The sequence below is a fragment of the Pinus tabuliformis genome, chromosome 3_2, assembly GCF_031772625.1.
Source record: "Pinus tabuliformis cultivar Carrire ecotype Pingquan chromosome 3_2, CPIR1, whole genome shotgun sequence".
Classification (NCBI taxonomy): Eukaryota; Viridiplantae; Streptophyta; class Pinopsida; order Pinales; family Pinaceae; genus Pinus; species Pinus tabuliformis.
Window position 1 is genome coordinate 946816712 of NC_142302.1, and position 20176 is coordinate 946836887.

Sequence of the window (20176 nt, forward strand, 5' to 3'; positions counted from 1 at the left end):
TTGACCAAGGTTTGCAATGCTCAGTGAAGTAACTGGGACCTACGCATACCTGCAGTACTATGGGCCTATTGGATGACATGCAAAAAGATGACTGGACAGACACCCTTTAGGCTTGTATATGGTGTTGAAGTAGTGATGCCCATGGAATAAATTGTGCCTAGTCTATGCATAGTGGCACTCACGGGTATGATGGATCATAGAGCCCTGGAAGAGAGGCTCGCATAGCTTGTTGAGCTGGAGGAAGAGATATTTCTAGCTGGATTTCACCAACAGGTCCAAAGGCAGAGCAAAAAGGCATGGCATGATCGGCACATTAAGCTGCGCACCTTTAAGGTAAATGATTTGGTTTAGTTATAAGACAGTAAGTTTGATAAATTTCCAGGGAAGTTCAGAATTCATTGGCTAGGGCCCTATGTCATTAAGGAGATTACCAATGGCAGAGCAGTTCAGTTGGTTAAATTGAATGGAGATCCCTTCTTAGGAAAGGTGAATGGCAGCTGATTGAAGCCATACACCGGTGATCTAGCCAGGTGACTATATGAGGGTAGCATAGTCCTAGCACTCCCGGAAGCTAAAAGGAGATGCAGGACTATAAACTACACTGCCCAGGTTGGGGAACTGCGCAATTGGAGTATTGTGCGAGATGAGGAAATGTCACAGGGTTCACGACAACGCAAAGAGAGATGCGCTACGCAAGGAGAAATCATGTAGGTCAGCTGGAAAGTGATCATTAAAGTCATTGTTCATGATTTGATGGCAGGAATGTGGCCAAATGGAGTGGGTGACCAACATTTAAGAAAACATTTATGGGTAATATCCTTCGAAATCTACCTCCAATCTAGCATTAATGAACCGAATGTGGGGGGAACAATCAGATTTGAATTCAAAATTCCCTATAAATTACAGGTGGAGGCCCAACGAAAAACACTTGGCATTTTGAACATTACATTGGTGAGCTCTCAGACGTGCATGATCTGCGGATTCCTCGAAGCATTGCTCGATTGCCCAGTGTTTGATAAATTCCCATAATCTAACCACAAATTCATTTGTGATTTTATCCCCAGATCCAAAGCTATGGACACTGAAGTAGTGACAACTGAGGGTGCTGTGCCGAAAGTTGTTAGGGAAGCAAAGGGAGCTACTCCAGAGTTTGCAGAGGTATTAACTGAAGTTCCCAAATCACCAAGGACACCTAGACCGAAGCTGACCCTAAACAAGGAGAGTGCAAAGGATAAGAAGGGCAAGTAGGTTGCGATACCAGTGTGCCTATCGCTGAGAAGAAACCCACCAAAGGACAAGCCCACCAAAGAGGAAAAGGGAAAAGCCATTAACTTGGAGCCAAAGGATAAAGACATTGAGGACATCTTGATGGAGGATGAGGAGTTGGGTGTGGAAGTGGAGGAAGTTGAAGTCGGGGGTTCTGAACCTATCACTAAGTTGCCCGAATACGTCCCTCCACGCAAGGGAAAGACCAAATTGTCGAAGGACATTGATGAAAGAAAGGTCACGTTGCACACACCTCTACTACCAGATGAAATTGTCTTTGGAGGATTGGGATTGGGGAATATTCCTCTATTGGAACTGGAAGATTGGGACTTATCTGACCATGAGAAGTTCCCACACTTGGTGGTAGAGTAGCTAATGCACCGCGTTGTTGACACAACCATCGGGATGACTGCATTGGAACCACAGAAGTGGCTCAGGGGAGTAGACAAGGCAGGTCTGCTCAACTTGCTATGGGTGCCGCACTACAATCACACCCCCATTACAGTATTGGTCATCAAGAAGCTGCTATGCTTGGTGCACAATGGGTGTCTGTGGTTGGAGGAGCCAATACCCATCACCGACAAATTGATCCATAGGATCACGCAATTACCCTACACAGGGGAAAATTTGGCCATGATGTTTGGTGGAAAAGGTGGCGAGAAGGCCCTCACGGAGGCCATGAAGGAGAAATTCAAGCTCATAAAGAAGCCGTGAGGCTATGCCATCTCGAGTATCTGTGACCCTGCAGTCAATGTGGCTACACAGATTTTGGTAGGAAAGGTTAGGAGGAAGTGTCGCACAGATGAAGTGCCGGCACCAGTCGTTTCTCTTGTAGCCAAATGCGCCAAAGTAGTCCATTTTAATTGGGTGCATTGTGTCTGTGGTGAGTTCCTTGTGAACTTTTGCGAGGCATAGGAGATTAGCAAGACCTTCCACTATGCGTGTCTCTTGCTATCTATTGTACTGGTAGCCTGGGAGTTGCTGAAAGACAGTCAATTCCCCTCGGTCGTGCCAGACTTGCCAGAAGCAGTGAAGTATTCTTCACTGTGGGTGACCAAGGATGCTCAATGCATTAAGGATAGCAAGATATTCTGGATCTTGATGCAAATGAACATCCACATAGTTATCAATTGCAAACCGTGGTTGTCTCCTACTGTGTTTACCAAACTGCAATAGTACATAGAGTTCAAGGAAGACTTTCACCGTGTATCAATCAGGGAATGAAAGGATCCCGAGCAGACATGGTATGACTTGCCTTACTTGGCAATGAATGACACAATTGATGCAGTTCTTGACTGCTAGCTAGTAGAGTGGTGCATTACCTTAGACTTGGCGGTGGGGTTGAGCAAGTCTGCCGCACAGCGCAAAAAGGAGGAGGCCAAGCTTAAGATGGTGTAGCTAGCCAAAAAAAGGAAGAAGGAGGCCATTGGCCAGCCCAAGTGGAGCGTGATGCCACCCAGCAGATGGAAAAGCAGATAGGTGAAATAGAGCATGGCTCTGACAAAGGCACGAGGTCACCTTCGCCTGAAACAGAGGAAGAAACAGACGAGCAAACAAAGTAGCATGGCGCAGACCCATAGACAACGTCAGACCACATCAAGCGTCTAAGGGAACAAGATAAAGTGGGGTCGAGGAAGAAATCCAAGGCCAGTAAGGCGCTGCTAGGCCCAATCACCCTCATAGAGGGATATTTGGATGACATTGTAGACACGGTGTGGGATGTCATCACAGAAGCACTATAGCAGTTCGAGAAACAACAACAAATATTATTGGGGGCCATCCAGATGGGTCTGCGGGAGCTGCAGACTCATGCATCATAGGCTGGCACGGTGTCCACCAACCTTGCCATTGGTACTTCAAAAGCTGCCGAGATGCTGCGTGTGAAGGTCTCCCGAGCGATAGTATTGCCGGATAGAGCACTAACCACAGAAAATGAAGCTAACAGGCCCACTGTTAGCACCCTCAAGGGAGTAGGGTTGAACTTGGTAGCGCTCCTTAGCGAGGCACTCCACCTACTGCAGGATGGAGTGATTATGGAGCTAAGGGCCCATGCACACTGCGCCTTGTAGGTGATCAGTGAGTAGAAGATTAATAATTAATAGATGGCCCTACAACGAGACACCGCTCTCACTTTCATGGTGGAACTTACTAACACAAATATGCGCATGATTAAGGCCGTGAGGGAAGATTTTCGAATGGTCCCTGAATTGGCCATTCCTTAGGAAGCGGAGGTAGATGAACAAGTCTACAAGCTTGCTACAGTGGTGCGCAATGCTCGCACAGAGTTGGCTAAGGTTTATATGGAGTTGAACCTACAGATTACATATTTATAGTTGAATGCCCAGCCTTCAACTACACCAAAAGTAAAGGAGCACCATGCAACCACTGTCACAGAGGCGATAGCAGTGGTAGACAGTGTAGTAGCAGATTGCACATGATTGTTTGAATAATCGTTTGAGGTCCTTATGAGCCTATAGGAGGACCCTAATGTACGGTGGCTGGAGACAGAGGCGCATGAATTGCAATAACACTATGACGAAGTAAAAGGTACAACACGCACCGTCGCTCTCATGTAGAGATTGGCAAAGCTGTAGGAGGCTAAAGCACTGAAAGAATAGGTAGATGCAGCACAACAAAAAGAGGCGATGTTGAAGGTGAGCTTGAAGCCCAAGTTGATTGAGGCTTGTGTGGCCACGAACTTTATTGAAGGAAAGCTTGCTAATCTGCAAGCAACTCAACAGAAGCTTCAGGCTAATAGTTCAGGACCAGCAACAGAGCAGTTGGTGGAAGAAGCGAAGCAGGCAGCTGCATAGTGCACTGCCGAGGTTGCCGTCATACAGGTCGATCTGGGAGGTCTTTGCACCAAGATCTCTATGCCCACAACATGACTCGAGGGTGCGTCAGCATGTTTGGGTTGGGGGCTTGTTGGGAATGGGTTCTCCCAAGGACAATTTTGGGGCTAAAAACCCATGTTTTGGGACAATTTTGTAATAAAGTTGTAAAGTCTCCACATTTTGTGGTCATGGAGTGCGAAGGTGTCAAGAGTCATAAAGGATTGTCTGCCCTTATTTTTTAAAGTGTAAAGTCAGCTGTAAAGATCCACCCATGGTCCGCGGGCCATGGGGTTGTATAAAAAGGGGCTAAGTAATTAAGCACTAGGGAGATAGCGAAGAATGAATTGAGGAGTTAAGCATTGGATTCTAAGTGTTCTCGGGTCTTAGCATAGGTAGAGGCTTTACAACTGAGTGCGCAGAGGCCTAGGGTGGAAGTCTGCAAATGATTGTGCAGACCCTTGCAGTTGAGTGTGCAGGGTGGATAGAGTCTGTATTAACTTAAAGATATCAATAAAGAGAAGTATTCCAAAATTACTGTGTATTTAGTTCTTGTTAACGCATCTTCTTATATTGCATTATGGGTTTAATTTACAACGTTTATGTGATGTGTGAATATAGGTGATTATATTGGTTAATTGAATGCAAGTAAGAATATCAATTTATGTGGCGCTAACTGTGATTGATTGGTAAGATAAGTAGAACACTTAAGATAACCTAGGAACCTATACAGTATGCTGTCATAGCTGCACGGAAGTACCTGGATCATGGGTTAAGGCTGCGTGAAGGTCAATCATACACATTCGCGGAGGTACTAAAGAGTGGAATAAATGGGTAGATTGATGGAGCCCTAAGGCTTAACGACCTACGCGAAAGTAGGGGTTGAGGGTAAAAAATGACACCACGACCATCTCAGCATGTAGAAACTTGGTTCCAGCATCCCCCCATACTACTTTGGGTGAGACTTCAATCTGCCCTCTATGGGCTGATGCCGAAAGGGCCGGTAGTGTAGGGATTTGTCTGGATAACTAACATTGAACCTGGATCAAGCCCCACAAATCCAACACATCCATTTGACAATATGTAAATTATAAGAAGTTCAAGTAGTCTTCCAATAGATCAAGCATCCATGTCCACCTCGTTTCAATTGTGCAAGCACCCTTCTAATACCTGAAACTTTCTAGACACTCCAACTAGCATCTCAAATACCTTTCTTATGGAATCACTCATCGGTTCTTCTCCTAGGAAAATATATGATAAATTTGAAATCTGGAAGGAGGAGAATTTATGGAATGATATATTCAAGTATTAGTGGTAACATGATCCAATAAGATTCATTAATCAGGGTTTGTTGAACAATTGTCTCTTGAAAAGGAATTTTGGCATCTTGTGAAACAATTACATGAAGCCTTCCATATAATGCTGAAATAACAGAAGAAAGTGATGATTTTAATTGTATGAAATTCATAGAGGAAGAGAGTAAATAAAATAATGTTGTGATCATGTTCCTCTCATGTTAAAGCATATATGAGAGTTTTCAATAGCTATAATAGATGTGAGGCAGCGTAGAACTGCTTTCTAGAGGTGCATGAGTTCTCAAATTTTTATTGTTGCTTGTTTTGTTGTTTCTTTTTTCCTTTTGCACCAGAACCATCTTTATTTTTAAGCTTGGTCACATTTGAGGTTTCAATAAAAAATATATTTTCACTTCCATGGTCTCCCAAACCTTCCCAGCCTCTAGTCAAATCACTATAACATCCATGGAATTAATTGCCCTATCAACTAAGCCTTCGTAGAAAATATGATGTAGGTTAACCCGATAATGCAATATAAATCAAAGTAGAATACTATAACCTACTTCTATTATCAATTTGCGAAAGCTTAAATATCGAGCTGAACAATATAACCAAAAGAAGAAGAGTCAATCGCATCATACACATGAAAAAACTTTTGGGAAAGCCTCAGCTAAAAACCCCATTATCTATATTATCATACAAGGTGGAAATACATAAGAATTATACAAAGCCTTAGCTCTCACAGCTAGCCAAATCTCAGTACAATCCTCACAAATTCTCATAGGAAATCTTGGCTGCTCTCCAACTTTCCTCTCTGCCCTCCTAGCTCCTATTTCCTTGCGCTATTCCTCTGGGATGATCTTCACCTTACCAAGTGGAACACTCTCTCACACATTGTCAGAACTGTGCAATCCTCAAGGAATGATTCATTGACTGCATGCATGAGTTTTCTTTATAAGAAAACACACGAAACTAATAGTACATTGTCCTTGACATTTAACTCAATTGGGTCTTTCTCAGAATAGACATGCATGAGTTTCTGATGAGGGAATATTTAGTTAACTAGAGTACACTAGTTGAGTGCATGCATGCATCAACTGACTATTAACTCTCTATTAGTTCCTAAAATAGTTTGGAACTAATTTAACTGGACTTAACTCAGTAAATTGAGTTAACTAATTACAACTCAAATATAACTCAATCTTATTTCCTTAATTTAAGGGATAACTCTTGCATGACTTTAGAAATACTTCTAACTTGAATTTCTCTACCTAATTAATTCAAAATGAATTAGTTAATTATTTCCAAGTAGCTGTTAAGACTAAATTCGATTTCAATTCACAATTTAATTCGACAAATTAAATTGGAATATTCTTGTTGCCACATTTCAACACTCCATTTCAACAAGAAAGGGATTATCTGCCACCCTGATCCTGTCTCTATGGAACTCGAATTTACACTTTGACAATGCCTTTGTCAAAATGTTAGCATCTTGCTCCTTTGTCGAAATATATTGCAGCAACATGATCCTCCCATCATCAACAACTTACTTTACCTTGTAAAGCTCACGGGAACTCACAACTGACTTTTCCTCTGGTCTCGGAATCATGTCCCAAACACTGTTACGAACTATGGAGTCATACTCCTCCACCATAGCATCAACCCAAATTGACTGCTGCACTGCTTCCTCATAGGAAGATGGCTCGGTCTCAACACATTCCCCAGCAAGGGCCATGTATCCAGTGTACCTCTTAGGTGACCTCCTCTGTCTACGCTGAGAGGATGGTGCTCCCACATTCTCTCTCACATCCTTAAACAATCTATCAACTTCTCTTGTGTGCTTCCATCCATCTTTGGAAGACTCTGCTTGAGTGGATGTCTCTGCTCCTAGAACCTCTGCATACGGCTGCTCCACATCAGTCCAAGGCTCCTCCACCTTAGGAACCAATAGTTCCTCCACAACCTGTAGTTCGAGCTCCCTCTCAAGGGAAACTCACATGGCCTTTTTCTCATCAAACTTGAGATCTCTGTGAACTACTGTCCTCCAACTGGTAGGCAAGTACACCTGATAGTTATGAGGTGTATCAGTGTACCCCACAAGTATCCCCAACTCTGCTATCAGCTCAAGCTTCTTTTTTGCATCCTTTGTCACATGGAAATATACTGATGAGCCAAAGATCCTGAAGTGACCCACATCTGGTCTCTTACCGTAGAAAGCTTCCTCTGGTGTCTTCATCCCAAGTATGTGATGCGGGCTTCTATTCCGTAAATAGACAGCTATGTTGCATGCCTCAGCCCACAAGTGAAGTGGTAGGCCTTGGTCATGCAACATTTCCCATGCTGCCCCTACAATAGTTATGTTATTCCTCTCAGCCACCCCATTCTGTTGTGGGTTATGAGGTGCCATCAACTCTCGTTTAATTCCTTCGGCTACACAGAAGTCCTTAAACTCTTGAGAGACATATTCTCCACTGTTGTCGCTTCTGAAGGCCTTGATCTTCTTCCCTGACTCTTTCTCGACCAAAGTTTTGAACTCAAAAAACTTTGTGAAAGTTTGGTCCTTCTTCTGCGTGAAATAAGTCCAGAATTTACGAGAATAGTCATCAATGAAAATCACATAATAAATTTGCTTCGGTGTGGATGCCATTGATAATGGTCCACCCAAATCAGTATGAGCTCGCTCTAAGATAGCCTCTACTCACTGTCTCGATCATGAAAGGAAGACTTGGTGTAATTTCCCAAGGTACAACCTTTTCATGTGTCAACTTGCTCAAGTTTACCTTTGGGAAGTCTTGTAGATATCTGTTGCATTATCTTCAAAGCCCCATGATGCAAATGGCCCAACCTCCTGTGCGACAACTCGCTAATGTCTTGGATTTGCACTAATTTTTCTTTCATACTCAATGCTACACAATCATCTACCTCTAGTTTATAGAGATTCTTCACCTGAATCCCTATCCTCTTGGTCTGGCCCATGGTTATGTGTCTTAGGAACGCCTTTCCTTTACTAAAGACAGCATCGTAGCCTTTTTCCTCTAACATCGCGACTGATACTAAGTTCTTCTTCATTCCAGGCACATACTTCACATCTTTCAAGGTGAGAGGAGCTTCATGCTCTCTTTGAAAAGCAACCGTGCCCACTCCTGAAACACTATACCTTCCATTTTCACCCATCTATATGCGCATCTTGAGGTCTTTCTCCTCCAAGGCATTGAATAAACTTTTATCACCGGTCATGTGGAATGAGGCTCCACTATCAAGATACCAAACACAACCCATCATCGATGACACCATGCATGCGATGAGGGTAAAGTCCATTTCGAACTGAGAGGCTAATGCCTCACCTTCCCATCCTTCCGAGGATCCCTTCTTGGACTTATTCGATGGGAAATTAGTCGCATAATGTCCCAACTCATGACAATTAAAACATCTCACTTTAGACTTGTCAACCTTCTTCCCTCCATGAGAAGAATTTGATTTGAAATGGGAAGCCTTCCCCTTCCCTTTCCTTTCCTTAGTTGCTAAGGCTAGATTTTCTTCATCAACATCCTTAGATGAAGAACCATCTCGTGTGCTCCTCCTGATCTCCTCTTGCATCAGATCCGACCACAGTCATTCCAAATCCGACAGTTTCTCCCTTCCATTCACAGAGTCCTGGTAGCTATTCCAACTCTTTGGAAGGCCAAGGAGAGTGAGGCTCACCATATCATCATTGGCAGTAGTTATTCCCACATTTTCAAGCTCATCTCTACAGGTGGTGAGCTTGTTCAGATATGTGGAAATAGTATCACCCTTCTCCATCTTGATTATTTGAAGCTTATCCTTGAGCGCCAATTTCCTTTGGTCACTACTATTCTGGTAGAGGCCCTTCAATGTCTTCCACATTGAAAATGGAGTTTCCTTCCCATGGAGACTTGAGACAATATGGTCTCAAGCTCCCTCAAGGATGATCCATCTCGCCTTTGCCACACCCTTCTTCCACTCAACCAAATCTTGTGCATTAGTAGAAGCTGGCTTTGGGATTTCTTGATCAATGAATTCCTTCAAGCCATTGTCTTCTAATACAACGTCCATTCTATCTTTCCATGCTATGTAATTTGAGCTACCTTCCAAGGCATACTCAAGTCTCAAGCCATAGAATTCCATTGGACAACCTTGAAGTATGATATGAATTTGATTTTCACCTGAAACCCCGAACTTCAAACTTCGAACTCTCTTCTCAGTATACTATTCACAGCTCCAATATGGTGTAGAAAATTTCTACAAATCTAGCTCCGATACCATGTAGAAAATCTGATGTAGGTTAACCCGATAATGAAATATAAATCAAAGAAGAATACTATAACCTATTTCTACTATCAATTTGCGGAAGCTTAAAGTTTGAACTGAACAATATAACTAGAAGAAGAAGAATCAATTGCACAATACACATGAAAATACTTCGGGGAAATCCTCAGCTAAAAACCCCACTATATATATTATCATACAAGGTGGAAATACATAGGAATTGTACAAAGCCTTAGCTCTCACAGCTAGCTAGCTCTCAGTACAATCCTCACAGATTCTCACAGGCAATATTGGCTACTCTCTAGCCTTCCTCTCTGTCCTCCTATCTACTATTTCCTTGCGTTGTTCCTATGGGATGATATTCACCTCACCAAGTGGAACACTCTCTCACACACTGTCAGAACTGCGCAATCCTCAAGGAATGATTCATTGACTGCATGCATGAGTTTTCTTTATAAGAAAACACATGCAACTGATAGTACATTGTCCTTGACATTTAACTCAACTGGGTCTTTCTTAGAATAGACATGCATGAGTTTCTGATGAGGGAATCTTCAGTTAACTGGAGTACACTAATTAAGTGCATGCATGCATCAACTGACTATTAACTCTCTATTAGTTCCTCAAATAGTTTGGAACTAATTTAACTTGACTTAACTCAGTAAATTGAGTTAACTAATTACAACTCAAATATAACTCAATCTTGTCTCCTTAATTTAAGGGATAACTCTTGCATGACTTCAGAAAGACTTCTAACTTGAATTTCTGCAACTAATTAATTCAAAATGAATTATTTGATTATTTCCAGGTAGTTGTTAAGAATAAATTCGATTTTAATTCACAATTTAATTCAAGGACAAATTAAATTGGAATATTCTTGTTGCCACATTTCAACAGCCTTGTCATGACATAGTCTTCAATTGAATAAGAAAGAATCGCAACAATTTTTTTTATAGTGCATCCCAAAATGTGTTGCAGGCCTAAATCACACTCTCTAGTTTTCTGTGACTACAAAACCACCTTGAATATAGACAAACAAGCCCACTTAAATTTGTGAAGTATCCACCAAATTTTCCATGGTACATATCTCCTCACTCTTATGCTAAATTAGATTTTTGAGTGCAGTACAAAGTCCTGAAGTTATAATTTTTCATCCTTTTCCACAACGTTTTGATGTAGTCATTCAACTTTCTTACATTGGGCTCTTGTTGTTTTTCTCTTGTCTTGCTGTTTCAATTTTCAATCAGAGCTGCAGAAGCATGGTGTAGGTATGTAATTTTTAAAGGTTGGAGACAACCATTTTCACAGGGGAGCGAATCATCTATAGAATGATTATTCACCATCTTAGGATTATCTGGAGAGATACTCCCCATAATCATCTTTGTAAATAGGATGATTCCAACAAACAACCAAGGGATTTTGTTGTCAACACATAAAAGATTGGGTGCCAAGGAGCATTCTTTCCTGGTATATTTGAAGAGATGAATATGGGGAGACAATGCCTTATTTGTTGAAACAAATGCAGAGGCACAAAAAAATAGGGTATTGACCATCTCTACACATTGTGAAGAAAAGCCCAGGTAGATCAACGTGCCAATAATGAATGTCTTGTAAATTTGATCATAGGTTTTGTCGAGGTCAATATTTAAAAAGAGAGCTTGCTAGATAATCTCCTTGGCCCATTGCATAGCCTCTCGAGCCAAGATCACATTATCGAGAGTAAATCACCCTTGTAAAATCTAAACTTTTCCTTACACACAACCTTCTTAGCATCACCTCTTACATGAAATGCCATAGCCTAAGAAATAATTTTATAGGTGATACTCAACAAGGTTATAGGACACCACCTATTGATAGAATCTCTAGTAGCATTCTCAAGGTTATCACTTTTACTATTACCATTAATTACCAAGGTTACCATTAATTTCCAAAGTCACAAACTCCTCAAAGCTCTATTCCCTATCTTTGTTCTCTCTTAAAGGATTGTTGGACAAAAAGATCAAGGTTGGGGGTGACCATGAAATTCCCTGCTAGTGGGGGGAGAACCTATATGCCCACCTTTTGTGGAAACATGTCCCACACACTAGGGACATTTTTCTTGATGCATTTTCTTGAGTTTCCCCCAAAGGTGTGGCATGGAAAAACATTTATCTAAGTCCCCCCTTCCCCTGGAGTGCAGGAAATCCAAGGAGCACATCCACATGGAACACTGTTAATATGCCTAATAGTTGATGTGCAACTCCATGAACTGGGCTCTCTAATGAGACTTCTAATTGATCCTAACATAAGATATGATAAACAAGAACGTGGCCCATGCCTTTCACCTGATGGTTTTCCATGTATAATCCTAGTTGATGTAGCTCTAGAGATTCAACTCCAACTACTAGCACCTACTTCCTACACATAATAAGACAAAAAGACGAACCTGAAACCTTCTTAAGCAAGAGGAATGTCAAATACCCCTATATCTAACCTAATCTACTAAAGGAAGAACATATCTACCATTGAATTGCATACAATACTAAGCAAAAATGATAATGGAGGGGGAAATAATATAGATATATATTCATAAATGAGAAAAGTTACAGCCACCAAACCTTTACCTTGAGTTCCTAGTTGAAGGTTCCTCTTAATCCCTTGCTCCAACTCCTCCTTGACTCTCACACAAGCATGAACACTTTGATCGATGAAGGCTAGTGTAGAAGAGCTTCTTTCAATTGTAGCAAACATAAGTTTATCATAAAATTTTCCTCATTTCTCCCTCGGGTTCCAAACATAAGTTTATGTTAAAATTTTCATCCTTTCTCCCTTGGTATGCCTTCCTTATATAGATTGATAGAGGAGTCTAGGGCATGTCTCTATACACCTTCAACTTAGTGAAATTTAAGTATAATAAACATTTCCAAGTTCATGATGTGGAGTATCCAACGCACAATATTGATATCCTTGAAAATGGTTGACTCTAAAAGGATCTATGGGTAGTCACATGCTACAACTGGTGTAGTAAGAAATTGATAACACCTTATTAATGGTGCAACATGAAACCAATCACACCTTGATAGTGGTGAAAAGAGATACTATCGTCAACAATTGAGAATCCAAAGGAGAAAGGCCTACACTGAACACATTTTCATTTTTCAATATTATTTTATTGTTTCCAATATTGTTTCTATATTTAGCAAAGGGAGTCTGAAGGGGTCCCTTGTGTCCTAGACTTTGCCATCCCTTGCACTGCCACCTTGAATTGTGAGGGTCTCTCCGGGAATCCCCTGAAACTTGTTCCGCTATGACTTACCTGACCATCCTCTGACTGCTGTGAAACACAATTTCAAATATAAAACCTCCAAAAAAAATTTCTAACAGACAAAATTGTGCTTAAAAAATTATGAGATGTGGAACTAGGTAATGACTTGTAGCTAAAATCAATATCAGAAATCAAGATATCCTACACGGTGAAGTTGATATTATAATATAGTTCACAGTATGTTGATGCGTACCAACCATATATAATCATGATATAGGCTTCAAACTGACTTCTCTTTATCAAATTTGGAGGTTTGAGGGGCTTAGGAAAATATGACAGCAATATGTGGGGTGGCCTCCATCCAAACTACTAGTTCATATCCTTCCACCCGCTTCTTTGAAAGGATGTAAAATAAATTACCCTAACCTTAATATGAATTGTGTAAGAAATATGGAAACCTTTTCATGCATATTGATTTACACCAACTTTGTACTAGTGAGTCGGTGACTGATATGTTTGATGTTGCATTGTTCTGAAATGAGCAACTATAATAGTTAAGGTTTTTCTTATGGTTGTTATATGTCTAGAATCTAGATTTTTTTTTGTACTCTTGGGAGATGAACTTTTCAACTTTGTACTCCTAAATGTTGCACCCAACCTTGCTTCCACAATGGTAAATAGATATCCACTTCACCTTATCTCAAGAATTTCCTCAAGATCCATACCTACTCAGGATTCCCAGTTATGAATAAATTTGAGGTTGTTTAACAACATTCATTAAACTTCTAATGCAAATTGCTGATGGAATTACAAATTCTCACATAGAATTTCCATTTAACACATGCAAATTTCATTGATTCACCCACTTCTTAGCATGATAGATGGCTACAAAAATGTAAAACAAAAAGGGAATTCGACAAAAAATCCATATGAAATTTACTCATTTAACAATGGATTTCATGCTAGATCATGCCTACATTCAAATCCACAAGGATTAATATTATCTTTCTGCATAGAATTCAAAGAGTCACTAATTTTTCTAATAGAATTTTTCCAAAAAACTGACTGCATGGAATGGGAATGATTCAAAGCCCATCCATAGATATCTAGAATGGATGTCGACCCAAGCCAAACTAGTAAACCAAAAGGAATAAGATAGGACTGCAAGGATGATGTTGTTTCAATGTTATAAAAATGAATTATTATATTTTATGTCTTAAAAGTTAATAGTTTCCCATTTTCATTGTTAAATAATTTTTGTGAAATTCCATTTTGCCTCAAAATTCATTTTCTAATATATGTTCTTTCAATGTTGACTCAAAAATTCTTTTACAAAGTAAAATTCTATTTTCTATGAACAAGTGAATTTATATGAAACATCTCTCAACTGTTGGAAACTGTTGATGCAGGTTTACAGATTGATTTGAAATGTTACTTGTAGAATATTCAGTGAGATGTCAAAAGATAATCATGGGAATAAACCATCAAGGAAAATGGATGTATTATCATACTCTCGAAAGGCTCCAGCCAAAAATACACATTCTCTTCATGATTCAAGCTCCTTTGAACAATCTGTTACTGAGAGAGAGGTTAAAGCTTGTGGAAATGCATTTGATATCCATACGATGGATGAAACAATAGGTTCCTCAAGTGATCAGAGTGAGATAAATGCAATTTCAATAGAAATTGGTGATGAAAATGTTAAATATTTTTCCTTGGAAGGTGACACAATCCATTCGCGGAAAAGGAAAAAAGGCCAGTGGACCATAGGGAGATGATTCCAAGAAAATTGGGTCTCAAGTTTTCCATTTATTGAAGAAATACCTCCTACAAATGAGAACAAGGTTTTCCGACAAGTTAGATGTAATGCATGTAGTTGGAAAACTTGAAAGGTAGTGAAATTTCAGATGAAGCTAGATACAATACAAAAGCATGTAGGAAAGGTGTATGAAAAGAAAATTGTAAATGGTAAAGAGAAATCTATTGTTAGATGGAAATCTTCTGAGGAATGTCGACATATTGAATATGCAGAAGAATATAAAAAATATTTAATAAGTAAGAGGAAACTTGAGGCAAGTGGAGGAACCATCATATCTCTATTTGAAAAGATGATGGAAAGAAGTTTGTTATCCAAGACGATACAATTGAGCACTGTATTTCACATCTTATCTAAAGGTCATCCTATGACAGATTATCTAGATCACATGAAATTTCTATCTTTTCTTCAACTGTCAAACTTTCCATCTTCTCATTGGTCTGTAACCAGTGGTTGGGAATGGGCAAGATATCTATCTCAAGTAGAAAAGGATGATTTGAAAGAGAATATTTCAAATGCTAGGTTTTTGGCATTGCCTTTGGATGAGGTTATGACTATAGATAATACTTCATGGATTTGCATGAGAATTTATATGATTAATGACCATATTAGGAATTCCTATCTACTTAGGATTAAAAAGATGAGAGAGGCTTCTAGAACTGAAAATATTTATGAACTTGTTCTTAATGGTTTGAAGGAAAGTGGTATGGATCATTTAATGATTGAAAAAAATTGGTATGTGTTGGAGTAGATGGAGCATCAGTAATGCAAGGAAAAAGGAATGGCCTTTGTTTTAGGCTACAATTATCAACTTCAACATATATGCTTAATATTAATTGTATGACTCATAGGATGAATCTTGCATTTAAAATAGTAATCAAGTTTCCATTAGTTTTAAAAGTTGAAGATCTTGTATGTGAGACTCATGCATACTTTTCTCGTAGTCCCAAATGACATTTAGAGTTTCAACTATTTGTAGATGTTGTTATGGATGGAAAAAAACTACTGAAAGATGTTGATATGAGATGGATCTCATTAAATGGACCAGCTCAAAGGCTATTTAGTAAGTTCAAATCTTTGGTAGGGTTGATGTATGAAAATTTCTACAATGTAGACAAAGCTCAAGATCTTCTTTCTCAACTATCTAATATAGAGACATTATTGACATTGGCTCGAATTCTTCCTATGCTACATGAAATGAATGTCCTCATGAAAATGTCTTAGAATCACATAATTTATATTGCGGAATACACAAATGCGTGAAAGTCATGATGTCTTGCATCGGATAATTTGTATATGATGCCAGACTCTTTTACTGGTCCAGAGTTTAAAAGTTGGACTAAGATCATCAATATAGAAAATACTAAAAAAAAATTGACGTTTTATGAAAAAGGGATACTATGTATCACAGTGCATGGGTATATGGTTCCCTTTCATTATATTAGTAAGATGGGATGAATCACCAAATATTTCCCCATGTTAAGAGACCAATTTGATAATATTGTGATTTCAGTGAGACAAAATTTGATCGAAATTGCAAGATCACTATCACTAGAGATAAGAGAACATTTTACTTCAGATGAATTGTTGGAGGCCATGTGTGCAGTATACCCTCAATATTCGAACAATTGTCAATGTCCAAGAACTTTAAAAGACAATTTTCAAAAAATATTAAAATGTTTTGTAGACCATTTTTGCAAGAAAGTCTCGATACATGGAGAACAAATTGAAGGCAGTTTAGATTCATCAAAATTGTATCAACACGGTAGACGCTTTGCTAAAACAATGTTGTTATAGACATTTTTGGGCACTACAACCCCAAGCATGAAATGTCCATAAACCAACGGCTCCTAAGTCCCTAAAATTATTTTTCTAACCCCTAAAGGAACAAGGTCAATAGATTACAGCTTCTCCCAGATGCTCTCCATAAGAAACTGCTCAGAATTGGTCAAAACAGGATCATTTCAGCTGCTCCACTGGCCAAGTGCATTGCATCTCACCTAAATACACTGTGTGGGTGCGTTTCATTTGAAAAAGCCCTTCTGTGGGGTGCGATGGGCAAGAAATGACAAATGGAAGTGTCATTCTGCAAGGTGGAGAGGCAATGGAAGCTTCTAGAAACTTCTCCTGTGACACTTGCCTCTTTGAATTCGACCAAGGATGAGTAAGAGATCATCAATATCCAAGTGGAAGCAAGAAATATCATAGGGAAGACACTAATCAAATCATAAGCTGACTCATCTCCATTACAGATATCTATATATGGATCCCTCATCCCAGAGATCCAGAGGCTGGAATTTTGCATATTGTAAGGAATTGTTGTTGGTTTCTTGAGATAAACATCAGATTGTTGGGTGATCTAAGCTTTGTATGAGGTGAAGAGGGGCTTCCTTGTTGAGAGGTTGATGCTGGGTCAGAAAAACTGGTTGTAACTCCTCTTGGCTCTTTCTTGTTTATCAATAAAAGCTATTCAAGTTTTCCTCCATACTCTTGTGTCATTGATATTTGCTGCATTTGTATGGTAAATTTACATTTGATCCTAGATTGTTTATGATTATAGATCCATGTCTTTGTATAGTGCTATGCTACTGTGATCTTACATGTACTTTGTGAAGCTGGGCGTGCAAGGGAAGAAGTAGCGAAAGACTATCAAGGAAGAGAGGAATCAAATCAGGAGATTAGCGCAAGACATAGGTTGGTGTTTCTGTTCCTCTCTATCTATGATTCATAAAGGAAAAATGAAAGTAGCTTTACTCTGTTTGTTTCTAAGGCAACTGTCACACCTTAGTGGGATAAGCAGTTCTGAGTAGACACTTTTCCCTGTAACAAAATGGCGACTCCGCTGGGGACAAATTAGTTTGTTTGTTTATCTTCCTTGTTGTCTATTTCATAAACTTACAGGTAGCATTCGAACTACATTTGCCATAGCAAATGAAAAGTAGATAAATGCTACTTCAGTCCATCTACGGGATCTGTTTATGATTTAAACAACTGATTCACAAACTCTCTGATTGCCCTTGTGATAGCTCTTAGATCCTCCTTAGATCTACCCCTGATTGTTGCATTACTAATTACCTTTTGCTCGGCCAAAACCCATGAACTGAACTGCAAACTGTGACCCGGAACCCAAACAGAGTCTCGTTTCTAGCCTAGTGTAGGTACTGTTCAGAGAATCTGAACTTCAGCGCACTTCTCGAGTGGAGAAGGTGCGCTACATTTCAAATTCCCTGTCTTATAGGTGCACTGATCAGACTAGGCTTTGTGCAGTTTTGGTTTCTGTGATTCATTCTTTCCAGTTCTATTCCTGAATTTTGCTGCCTGTGATCAGTATATGTCTGTTTGAAACCCCTTTTCCTTGCTGTTATTCCGCCTCCTTTGTACAAAAGAACTGTAAATGTTTTTGTGTGTTTGTTGGGTCATTTTCAGTTCTCCTTTACAAAAGTAGCGTAATCGCACTGTCGTCCTTTGATTTGAAACTATCGCAAGTGTTGATTTCAATCATAGGAAAGAGTTTGATTGTTGTTGATGGTTGATTATCCTGTTACTATTGTTTTTTGGTCTGAATTTGTAATTTTCTAGTGTCAAGAACAAGTATTCATTTCAAAATCGTAAGGTGTTGTGATCATCTCCATTTTTGATTTCGAAAAGAAACTTATTGATATTTGTCACTTGAAAAGAAATTCAGATTTGTGCACCAACTTTCTTCTTATCATTCATATACTAAGAAAGTCGAAAACAAATACATGCATGTGCATTTGCATATAGACAGTCTGATTGGTTTGATTTAGGAAAGTACATTTAGAGTGTGCTCTTTGCTCTTTGTGAAAAGATTCTGTCTTTCTTTCCTTAGTAGCTAGGATTTTCATTGCACAAAGAAGATAAAAAGATTGTTTATCATCTTAGATTGCATTTTAGGAATTACATCTACATCTCGCGGTGAACCTGAAAGGAAAAATTCATAAAAAAGATCAACTATAAAATAAATTCAATGAATCTAACAATGCTTTGGAACTTAACGCACAACATTTAGAAGTCTAGGCTAGAGACATATTCTGGTGTCGTAAAGCCTGGTAACTGTTTTTCTCACTGATGGTTGGGTGATTCCTCCACTTTGAGACGATAAGTGCCAGTACGGACTTGTGCTCCCACGTACCGTCGAGTATATTTTGGGAGACCCCAATAGGCTGAATCCTTTATCCATAGGAAGCCGTGTCTGCCGCCCTATCGATCGCAATGCACTGAACACAACATTCGGGAAGATTGACTACCTTACCGTAAAAAGTATTCTGCAGTTTTGTGATTGGTTTAGTAATCCCTCTACCTAGATTTCCAGAGCAGTCCCTTTCGTTCCTTTTCAGACTCTTTAACAGAAAAGGTCCATCTGAGCACTTGTCACTTCAAGCTCATTAAAAATCGAAGGAGACTAGAGTCATCTTTTGTTTTTTCTCGACTCTTAAAAATTGAAAAAACAAGTTGTGTCAAAGTGTCTAAAATTTATTTTAAATGGAATATTCATTACCCTTTCCTACGTTGATCTTGGGTTGAGAAAATGGAATCTACCAACCATGGAATTCCCCTTGGAGGAAATCCTAGTCCCTTCTCCTCTTGGGGAGATGTTAGTGCACCTCATATGGCCACATTGTCGCTTCCAGGACTGAAAATCGGCTTGCCTGTATGGCTCTTCTCAACCTTTGTTGTTCAGAACACCACAATTCCTAAACAATCGAATAAGCAACTAGACGAGTCCAGAGTTACCCACCAACCTTCTACTTCCTCTAATTCTTCCTCTCCTCCTTCCTCTTCGCTTGATGGGGCTGGTAAAGCCAAAAGTCAAGTACCCGAGAAGAAGAAGGAAAAGAAGAAGAAAGAGAAGAAGAAGAAGGAGCCAAAAGCGAATGGGGGCAAATGAGCGTCGTCTAGTGAAAATACACACACTGCACCAACCAGGCCTAAATCGCCATGTGTCATTTGCAAAGGAGACCACTATCACAGAGATTGTCCTTGCATCCCTCGGATCTTAAAGGACTGGTCTCCTCGTTTGCACACCTTGGTGTTGTCAACCTCTGGTGATCATGTTGAAAACACACCGTCGACTAGTGAAAGTGAAGCCCCAGGACAAAAGGGAAAATATAGATTTCCTTGTAAACCGTGCGAAGGCGATCATGCCATCCACCGTTGTCCCTTCTTAGACGAGGCTAAAATAATTTTGGACGATCATCCGGTTTCACCGTTACGACTTCCTCCTGGATATAAAAAACTCTTGTTGAGTCTGTCACTAGTTGAAAATCCGGCTGGCCCGCTCAGGTGGTCGGCTGAAGCATCTATCATTGAAGACAAACCATCTAAACCCATACCAGATCAAAGTCAAAAGGTCGAGGCGGCAGTTGACCCGGTCTTGCCTTCAGAGGTTCCATCTTTAGATGATACAGTCACCGAA